This window comes from Triturus cristatus, chromosome 8 (assembly GCF_964204655.1).
Source record: "Triturus cristatus chromosome 8, aTriCri1.1, whole genome shotgun sequence".
Taxonomy (NCBI): Eukaryota; Metazoa; Chordata; class Amphibia; order Caudata; family Salamandridae; genus Triturus; species Triturus cristatus.
Window position 1 is genome coordinate 1,068,902,790 of NC_140591.1, and position 12,054 is coordinate 1,068,914,843.

The window sequence follows — 12,054 nt, forward strand, 5'->3', positions numbered from 1 at the left end:
CACACTTTCACCAGGCATACACACACCACCAGTTGTCAATGCATGTTTTCACCAAGCACACACACACCACCAGCCGTCAATACACACTTTCAACAGGCACACACCACTAGTTGTCAGTGTACACTCTTGCCAAGCACACACACTGATAGCTGTCAGTGCACGCTTCCACCATGCACACAGACCACAAGCCAGCAGTACACACTTCTACCAAACACACACACTATTGGGCATCAGTGCACATTTTTACAGGCACACACACCACCAGTCATCAATGCACACATCCACAATTAATTGTTGTAGCAATAACATTATGGCACACTTTACTTTTAAACATATTCAGCTGCAGCAGTTTGAAAACTAAATATACAACACAAAACTATTTTAAGTATTTTTGCTACTGTTGTATAATTTATAAGACATTATATACAAGTGAATAACCCAATAAATAAAGAAACAACATTCAAAATATCTTCTACTGTTTTTCTACTTGCAGTGCAGTGTTAGAACTACTACCTGCATGGTTCAATGATTGTCACTTGATACTTTTTTGTACTAAAGGGGGTAATAAACAGAAAGGACAAGCTTTAAAAAAGTACCTGAATTACAACATAATCAACATACAGACACTAGGAGAGATTAACATGCTGCCAAATAATGCTAATGTCTACATGTGCTAATACAATGGTTATTCTCAAGTAATGCCAAGTAATATATAAGTGTGCACTAATGCAATAATAATTTACACATCATGCTGAGTAATGCTGCAATAGTAGTTTCCTACTGCAATAGTAATTCCCATTTAATACTCACTGATGCTAAGATAGAACTCAATGAAGCTAAGGATCTAACATACTCATGTGCTGTTACAGTAATGATACTCAGATAATATGAGTAATGCTACGGTAGTAATGTACTGCTGCGCTAACTATTAACAAGTAATACTGAGTGGGAAGTTCAACAAAGATAATTTTAGCACAATGCTAAGCTCCTGTAAAGGTGATCCTTAGATAATGCTAATAATATTGAGGTGGTACTCAGCACTGCTGCAATAATACTGACTCATGCTTAGGTGGAAGTGCTGTACAAATGCTCACATAATGCTGAGTACTGCTGACTTAGTGCTGTTCTAATATATTGCTGTACTAGTAATGAAGTAGTGCACTACAGATGCAAAAGTAGTACTGTATTTGTACTGAAGCAAAGCCATGCTAATGATGAAGTGAGACTGCATAATTGCTAAGATGGGACTGCACTACATAATGCACTAACACAGAAGTAGTGCTATGCTAGCTAATGCTAAAACAGTACTGCATTTATGTTTTTTGTACTAAACAATACTATCAATTATCAACATCACTCTAACACTCACTCTATAGACTTATCTTTTTTAAGCAAATAGAACGTTTTTTGACTATCATTAGAAAATTACTTACAGCAACTTCTGAGTAGTATACTTAATAACTCACGCACATCACTACAACCCTGCAAGTGTACGGTAAGTACTACTGACCTACTATCCTGCATGCACACAGCTAGTCCTGTCCTGCCTTAAGCATTAACAAACAAGTAACAATTACAAACTGTATATTATACTACATATAACCACATTTCAACAGTTACACTGCCAACACTTTTCAAGCATCCAAAAACAAACACTAAAGTACACCTTTGTAGACACAAAATAACATAAATGTACACAAGCAACAACACACATATGTCAACAATTAGTATTCTAATAATAACAGGATTAGGGAGTGTAGAGGGAAAGCCCTGCACGGGCACTGGAGGTGGATACGTCCTCCACGTAGAATCAGTTATCAAACATAAGGATCCACCTCTAGAGGAAGAGAGCGAAAAGAAACAAATAACCTGGGTTCAGAACTCTAAGGTAGTGATGTGTGCGTATCCTACTATGGTTGGACACACACTGTGTTGTTTAAATACCCCTCACACAGCAAAATGGTCCATGGTGTCATGCTTCATCATATGGGTCTTCCCTCCCCGCTGCGGGACGGGGCATGCTACGACCTGCGACTACGCGGGAGCACTGATGATAAAGTGCTATGTGTAATGCAAAGGGAGGGTCTGAAGTGAATGTAAGTATGTGCATTAAAAAGGACCTGGCCCCTTAAGACAAAAAACCTTTAATATGTCAAGGGAGGCTGGTACTGGTAAAAAAAGTGGTGCGGAGATGTCCTACATAATGTGTGGTTACTCCTAGTATGTCAACATGTTTCGATGCAAAGCATCTTCATCAGGACAAAACAAAGATCCCTCCTAAATAGAGAGTGTGTACTTATTTACATAACTATAAACATAAGTGAGGATGCAATTAATAATGCATTTATATACGGTACCTAATAGTATACCTGAATGTTTATGTGTATGTGAGGATACTGCCTCATGAACCTTGAAAACGGGTGGAAAAGTCAAAGAGCCTCAATGGTGCCCTTACAAAGACTTTACTCGATGTGAGTCCATCCCGCGGTTCCGCTGTACCAGCCTCCCTTGGCATATTAAAGTTTTTTTGGATCCTTATGTTTGATAAACAATTAGTATTCACCTTAACACAGCAACATGTGCATATCCTATAGCACTTACTATTTATGAAAGTAATACAAATGTTGAATTTAAACAAATAACAATTTGTGATGACAATAATGCTTACTACTGTACAATACAATGCAAACATAAATTTAATTTTGCTAATAAAGTAACTCTTTTTCATACTATTTTGTTTTACTTTCAGACAAATTGTTTCACTCAACAAAGCTACAAAATTGTCATAAGGTAAGAGATTTCTCATACCATAATTTCACACTACATCACCTGCATACACACTAAATACACACTATTCTCAAACAAATCATTATTAACACAAGTATCTAATATAATAATTAGCACATATAAAACCATTTCCAATATGAATAGAATACTACAAGCTAGCCATCACCAAGGCCATTCAAAATGTAATAGCATATCTCGAGGAAAGCAATGCTTACCAAACAGTACATTTGCTATTATACATAATATGTGTAAACAAGTAAACACATGGACTTCGAATGACTTGCATTTTATTGTGGAATTAGGAGATGCTTTATATACTGAAATGCATTATTTAAATAACGAAAAACTTATGCATCCAGATGACCTACCATAATATATAGAACACAATATTTACATATACTCTCTATCTCTAAAAGAACCTTATTATGGGGATATACTACATTGTATGAGTCCTTCCTATCCAGAATGCACAAAATATGTATACATCAGTATACTGGCATTTTACTCTGTATGAATGCCTATGTAATTTCAATTTTCAAACATCTAGCAACATACTTTGTCTTTGATTCACATAGCAGAGATAACAAAGGAATGCCTCACCATAATGGGACATGCATTGCTATGCAGAAAAACACTTTTAAAAGTCTACTAGAATATATTATTGAACTTGCAAACAATATCAAAGTACCACATGAACAACATGTAGCATTTGAGTTAACTCCAATACACATAAAAACAATAGCTAAAAAAACACTCCAAAATGCAGTTAGAGAAAACAGGAAAATAGTGCAAGTAAAAGCTACCAAAACACTATATGTGCATAAAACACACAAAAAATAGATACAATAAGTGATATTGTTATGCCTTTAAGTAATGATTGGGTCATAACAATTGCAAAATCTAGCAATAAAATCACTGACAACCTAAGCAATTTAGCAACTAAAATGTCTACACCAGAAACAAGACTCCTTGACAGTACAATTAATAATATAAGTGCTAAGAAATTAGCAATCAAACAAAAAAGACCATGCAGTACTACTGGAACAAAAGAAATATCATTAGAAAAAAGGCAATGTATACAATCCAACACACACCAGGTAGAAAACGATTGAATCAATATAGAAACAGATGCAATAACAACAGTAATAATAACTGCTTTCCATTAGGACATTTTACATGGCCCAGAGTACATTTGTACTATTTGCAACCAATTGTGACATAGGCAATCACTAAAGAACACAACTAGTATTTCTACACATACAAGATGTATCCAATGTAACATCAGTCTACACAAAACTAATTATATATGTGGGACTTGCTATAAATATATTAAGAAAGATAAAGTACCACCATGCTCATTTATAAATGGGATGAAATTTGAAAAAATACCAATGCAATTACAATTGCATAATTAAGAGGAGAGATTAGTTTCACCGTGAATTCCTTTTGTGCAAATTAGAACACTACCACGTGAATCACAAAAATCACTATCAGGGGCTGTTGTTAATGTACCAGCAGATGTTATGACAACAGTAACAGTTTTACCAAGGCAGATTAATGACAACATGCCTATAGCAATCAAATTAAAAAGAAAGTTAGCTTACAAATCATGTACCCATTTTGAGAATGTTAGACTAAACAGAGTCAAACAAGCAGCATTTTGGCTAGCAAACAACAGTGGCATGTTTAAAGAATATGGAGTAACAGTAAATACAGATTGGGAATATATACCACCAGAAATAAACTATTGCAGTGAAACATCAGAAGAACTCAATTCTTCAAGCTCATCAGAAAACTTAGAGGCTGGAAATGTAGATACATTATTAATAAACGAAACAATAACCACTAATAGTGGCAATGTCTTATGTTTAGCACCTGCTGAACATAACACACCTAGAGGTTTATATGAGGACAAGGATTCAAAATGTTTAGCTTTCCCAAAAATATTTGGTGGCGCTCGAAGACCTAACAATAATGATAGACACATACCTGTACATTATAGTACAATATGCCAATGGGAATTAAGGAGCTTTGATAGAAGAGCAGATAAATCTATCACTAATATTTTCTTTAAGCTAAAAAAATTGCATATAAAACAAATTCAAGGTAAAATAAATATTTCTTTACGAAAAGTTTTTACCAATGGTGAATGTATTACTGCAAAAGACATAAAACAAAACTTAGAAAAGATCCTACAATATAATGAAGGCTATAAAATACTGAAAACTATACGCAGTTCACCACCATATTGGAAGCACCGCAAAAAACATCTCTTTGCTATAAGACAACTTGGCATACCAACATTTTTCCTCACTCTATCTGCAGCAGAAACTAAATGGCACCACTTAATAAATATATTATTACGAATGCAAAAACAAAATGAATTAAAAGGGGAAGAATTTAAACAAATGTCTTGGGAAACAAAATGTAAATTAATACAACAAGATCCAATTACCTGAGCAAGGCATTTCAATTTCCAAGTCAGAATATTATTTAATACCATTGTAATGGCTAAAACTAATCCTATTGGCAAATTAACTGACTTCTTCTACATAGTAGAATTCCAGCAAAGAGGTTCACCACATATACACGCATTATTATGGATTAAAAATGCCCCACAATATAGAATAGCTGAGTTACAAGAACTCATTGAATTTATAGACAAATACATAACTTGTAGTAAATCACAAGAATCACAATTAGAGCCTTTAATACCTCTACAAAAGCATGCACACACAAAAAATTGCAGAAGAAAAAATAAACATACATGCAAATATCAATATCCTAGATATCCAATGTCACAAACTATTATACTAGAGTCCTTACCACAAAATTCAGCAGACAAACAAATGCAAAAAAATATTCAAACTATTCATGACGCAATGAATACTCCAGAGTTTCATACACTGGATTTTACTCAATTTTTAGAACTTATCCAAATGGATAATCAGCAATATATTACATGTATTCAATCAGTAATTGATAAAACAACTATTTTTTTAAAGAGATTGCCATCTGAATGCTTTATTAATAACTATAATACAGTACTTCTTAGAGCTTGGAGAGCAAATATAGATATACAGTATATATTAGATGCATATGCTTGTGCTGTCTACATAATTTCCTATATCAGTAAATCACAAAGGGGAATGAGCAAAATTATTGCACAAGCTGCAAAAGAGGTTGATCATGATTCGAATGTCAAAGAGCAACTAAGACACATAAGGAATACATTCCTCAACTGTACAGAAATAAGTGCTCAAGAGGCAGCTTATCTGATACTTCAAATACCATTACGGAAAAGTTCACGCTCATTTGTATCTATTAATACAAGCCCCCCAGACAAAAGAACTTATTTACTAAAAGATGTAGATGCTATAAATTCATTGCCAGATTCATCAACTAATACCCAATGTGACAATATTATAGCTCAGTATTGCAAACGACCTAAAAAATTAGAACAGTGTTCATTAGCTGACTTTGTAGCAACTTATAATTACAAACCCACAAAAAAAAGCCAAGTTAAAAATGACAATGACAATTTACTGACTGAAACAAATTTTTATAGCTCAGACGAAGAGGAACTCGAAATTAAAAGCATAGACCAAGAGCCTGAAAATAACGGCATAGAAGCAAACTATACTTTCGATAAATGCTCATCTAGAAAAATTATATGCTACTGCAGGTTTAACAAAAGCAATGACTCAGAAAGCTATTACCGCAAATTATTAATGCTTCACTATCCATGGAGAGAAGAAAGCAAAATAATGTTAAATAGCCCCACATATTATGAAAGATATATGCAAGTAAAAAACAGTGTAGATAGTCAATATAATAACTATAATACAAACAACAAAATCATTAATGAACTTACTAATAATAGCAAAAATGAAATGCAAAATAATGAGCCAGATTCAACAATACTATTATCCTCAAATAATGCAGAAAGTCAGATCGAATATAATGAAGAACAACTAACATATGACTTATCATTAGACCTAGGTATCAGAAGCATAGCTGAAATAGAAACAATAACTAATTGTATTTTACCAGATGAGTTCGTGCATGTTAAAGTGCTAATAATAGATGAAATTTCTATGGTTGGAGGAAACAATTTTAACTTTATACATAATAGACTGCAAGAAATAAAATCATCTAATGAACCTTTTGGAGGCATTACAATATTAACTATTGGAGATCTTTATCAGTTAAAACCAGTTTTCTACACCTATATCTTTGAAAATAGTAAACACTCATATGGACCTTTAAGTATCAACAATTCATCAATTGCAAACTTTATTCGGTATGTAAAAACAATATCATAAAAGTACACACAAATGAATTTAAAAAAGAATCAATAAAAATTTAGTAGTAAAATACCACAAAGGGTCATAAAAAGATTAAAAAGAGTACACTGGGGGTAATCACAATTGTTTAGCAGCTGTCACAGAGTCATTTAGAATAAAAGTACAGAACAAGCATTAAATCATATATCGTCTAAGGCTGCATTGATGCCCTCACTCTCACAATCACTTTTAAGTAAGAGGAGACGGCGGCCATAGTTAAAGGAGTGTCCAATGTTTTTAATTTATAAAAAGTCGCTCTACAGGATTGTAGTCCCCATGATTTGAGCAGAGGTTTCAAAAGGGTAGCCCTCGGCAGTTGATAGTACCTACAGAATAAAATACAATGAATATTGGATTGTGTTGACAAACCATCACAAGGGCATTTCTCCAGGTCGCTGGACCAACAATTTTGATTGGGAAATGTTAATAGTCTGAAGAAGGTATCAGTGCGGAAACGAGTCACGAGCATACGGGTAAAAGGTGATGATATTAAGGATAGGTATTGCTAAATCCCTTCGGTTGTAGTGGAATGTTGGTAATCCACTACCGTGCTCTTATATTTTTCGGATGACCAACGACGGCTAGTCAGATGACTTAAGACTATTCGTTTTAATGTAACTCTCGATATTTTGTTCAGAGTTGAGGGTTCAGAGAAAAATTCAGGATGCCCTAAGTCGGAAGACAAGTTTCTTACATAATTCAGCCACTTGATGTTATTAACCTCATTCAGACTAAGACAATCTGTGATAATTTCCCTGTTAAAAAGTGTCTCTTGGTTGGTCCAGACTTTGTGCCATAAGATGATAGGGGAAGAGTTTATGATGTCTGCAATATGCGTAAGGCCAAGTACATTGTGCACCACGTAGGTTGATGTACCGCGTGGGACGGCCAGGAGGTAGCGCAAAAATAAGTTCTCGGAACGTTGAATTTGATCAGCGTGCTCGATTCCCCAGATCCATAAGTGCCAGTCGAAATACACTTGGCCCGATAGATCTGTAATAAGGGGTTAGTCGGACGCCCCCCCAGCTTTTTGGAGAAGTTGGTCAGCGCACCTGTAGCTTTAGAAAACGCAATGTCCCTAGCTTGGGCAGCAGCCCGCCAGGTTCCCCTCTTATCGAAAATAATGCCCAGATATGGAAACCTGTCAATACTATCCAATTTCCTGCCTTTTAAAAAGATGGAACATTGTTTTTTTCCGATCCCTAGGCCGCAAGACATGGTAAAGGTTTTAGAGGCATTAACATTTAAACCTCTTCGTGACATAAAATCAGTAAATTCATCAACTGCCCTTTGTAGCCCTATGCGGGTCTGTGACATTATTGCTGCGTCATCCGCATAAAGAAGTATGGGTTTAGGTTTGCCATTAATAGTAGGGTAGTCGTGGTAAGTTCTGTTTAGATGTGGCCGAATTTATATAGAGGGTGAAAAGTAAGGGGGCTAATATGCATCCCTGTCTTACACCTCTCCTAATATAAAACCTGTCAGAGCATTCTCCACTTCTACTGTATCTGACACGGGCTGATGCTCCCCTGTAAAGCTCTTTAATGAATGCAAGAATGGAAGGTTTTAATCTAATCTCTAAAAAGAGATTCCCAGAGCAGCTCATGGTCAACGCAGTCAAATGCGGAGCTGAGATCTACAAAGGTTACGAAAAGGTTTCCCTTTCCCTTTTTTGCCTGGGTGTATTTGGCAATTATAAGGGTCAAGTTCAGGCCTTGCTCGATGGTACCTTTGCCTTGTCTGAAACCATATTGTAGATTGGAGATGATGTCTTGGTCGCTTATCCAATCATGGATTCTATTTAAAATAATTCTTCCTGCGACCTTCATTAGGGAATCGAGCAATGAGATTGGGAGGTAATTAGAGGGATTATTCCTGTCGCCTTTTTTAAAAATCGGGACTACGACTGCCTCAGGCCAGGTGGAAATGAAGCCTGCGGCATTCAGGGAATTCAGAACGTTAGTAAGCAAAGGAGCCCACAATTCCGGTTGTGATTTAAAAACATCTATTGGTACACAGTCCGGACCCGGGGCCTTCCCAGAAGGGCTTTCTTTTAGTGCCACGAGTACCTCTCCACAGTCAAAAAAGATGTTCAGGGGAAAAAGACTGGAAATGTGTGACTCTGTCTGCGGATTAGGGTGACTTTCCCGCGCGCTCATCTGTTCTATGGAATCTGATGGATTGTATAAGGTGCTAAAATGTTTGACCCAGGTTTCGGCTGTTATGGCTAAGTCCATCTTTGGGAGCTGGGAGCATCGCAGGAAAGGTGCATTAACTGCCCTCCAAAAGGCGGTATTATCCCTTTTAGTAGAGGCATCCTGCAGGGCTTGCCAAGCCTCTGATTTCAGCTGGTTTTTCCTAGCCAGTCGGACTGCACAATAATTATGTCTGGCTTGCCGTAATTCTATCTGATTTCTCGGATTAGATTTTAGGGCAGTTTTTAAAGATTTCAGAGCTTTAGTGCAAGTCCTATCAAACCAGCCTTGACTGCACGATGGAGTTTTCCTAGGAGCTCGTGCAAGTAATCTTTTGATCTCCGACGAGATTATGGAGAACGAATGGCTGATTGCCTGGGGATTTTCTGTTGTTGACAAGCATATCTGTATGTGCTCGTAGGTGTTCTTGACCAGTGAGTTAAGAAAGGCAGAGGGGACCTTTAAGTACTAACTAATGGGTAACTCATTTCAAACTTTTCGAATTAACAAAAATAATGCGCCAACAAAACGACATTCTATTTGCTCAATTATTAAACAGACTTAGGGAAGGAAAACATACAAGCGCTGACATTAGACACATAAAAGAGCGTGAAAAACAACCTGATAATAGCATTGTTAAATATATACCATATATAATGTCCACAAACAAAGAAGTAAATGCCATTAATCAAAAAGTTTTACTGCAACATAGCCAGCATTATCCAGTTTATACTACAATAGCAAAATATATTGTTAGTTCAGATGTAGCTGAAAAAGTTAAAGAAACAATATTGCAACAATTACCAAAAGATGCTACAAAAACAATGGGCCTTTCACATACATTACAAATAAGTTTAATGTTACGCTATGATTTAACTTGTAATGTTGATGTTAATGATGGCCTAACTAATGGAGCTTCAGGATTAGTAGAATTAGTAGAAATTATTAATAATGCCCCATACATCATTTGGATTGCATTTGATAATAAAACAATTGGCAAAAATGCACATCAGCAAAACAAACACTTATATCACTCACAGATTTCCACAGAATGGACACCAATACATCCCATTTCAAGACAATTTCAATTCACAAAAAAATGTATCACAATTATACGCAAGCAATTCCCATTACAACAAGCATCCGCACGAACTATACATAGAACACAAGGTGAAACTATAGAACCCCTTTATATACACTTTAATAACAGTAAAATACATCACTTGCATTATGATGCTTTAAGCAGAGCTAAATCTATAACTAACATATATATTCAAAACTTTAACGAGCAGAAAATTATAGTACATCCAAAAGTAACTGAGGAAATGCAAAGATTAAGAACACATATGTTATTACAAATATCTGTACCACAATTAGGAATATGTAGCACACATTTTAATATTGTTGTGCAAAACATACGCTCACTACAGAAACATTTCAAATCTCTAACATCAGATACAAACATTATAAAAGCTGACATTATTTGTTTAACTGAAATACACACTACTACAAAAGCAGCACATAATACCTTTCTTATTCAGCAATATCATTATATAATTTTTGATAAATACCATAATCAACAAACAACCCATGGCATTATATTTTACTACAAAACAAGGGAATTTCATTCTACCAATTTATGAAACACACCAAGGAATTGACATTGTACACTTCACACTATGCATTAATACTAAAAACTACTTAGTTATAGTTTTCTACAAACCACCAAAAATACTATTACAAACATTATTACCAGCCATCACAAACATAACTAAATTCTACCCAAATTATATCTATATTATTATAGACTTAAACAGTAAATGCCCAAAAAGTACAAAACTCCTTCAATTTATGGCAACACAATTGCAATGCAAACAACTTATAAAAACATACACAATAGACTACCAATCATTATTAGATCACATATACACTACTGAACAGCTACAAGCCTTTGGAACTATAGAATCCTATTATAGTGATCACAAAGCATTATGGGTATCAATTTAAATGTTACTAATTTTGTATATCGTTGCAGATGCTTACTATTGAAGACATCATTAAAGAGCCAACAGATACCAGCAAGCCTTACCAAAAGCCAATACGAGTCAATGTTGTTAAATGCTCAGAGAAGACATATTACAGAAATGCTAAAGAAGATACCAAAGTGTTATATCATTTGGCATTGGCAGACGCCACAGGAACAATTAAAGCAACATGTTATAATGAAGAGTATTACAACCAAACAAAAGAAAATAATGGATTGCTAATAAGACATTTTTTGGTCAAAAACAATTCAATTCTAATTACAAAAATTACTGCATTGCCATTAACAAACTTTTTGACCAAAGAAGCTGAAAAAATCTTACAACCACCAGCACCTCCAGCATTGCCAATAAAGGAGGTAAAAGAAGCACATTTGAAGTCCATGATGACTGTTTGAGGGACAATTGCAGAGGTACGTCAATTAACATATGTATAATCAGGTTACAACACTTTACAACTTGCATGACTCTAACATCACCACAAAATACTAACAAACAAAACAGCTATTGTATGCAGTATGAAATTACATTATATGCAATGATGTAGTAAATGAAAGCAAAGAAAAACAACATGTTTCAATACTAAGTACACCTTACTGTTCTTCTTCAACTTCATCCACTGCATCATAGCCCTTCATCTACTTTCATACTTCATTCAAAAGACAATAACCAATAACACACTAT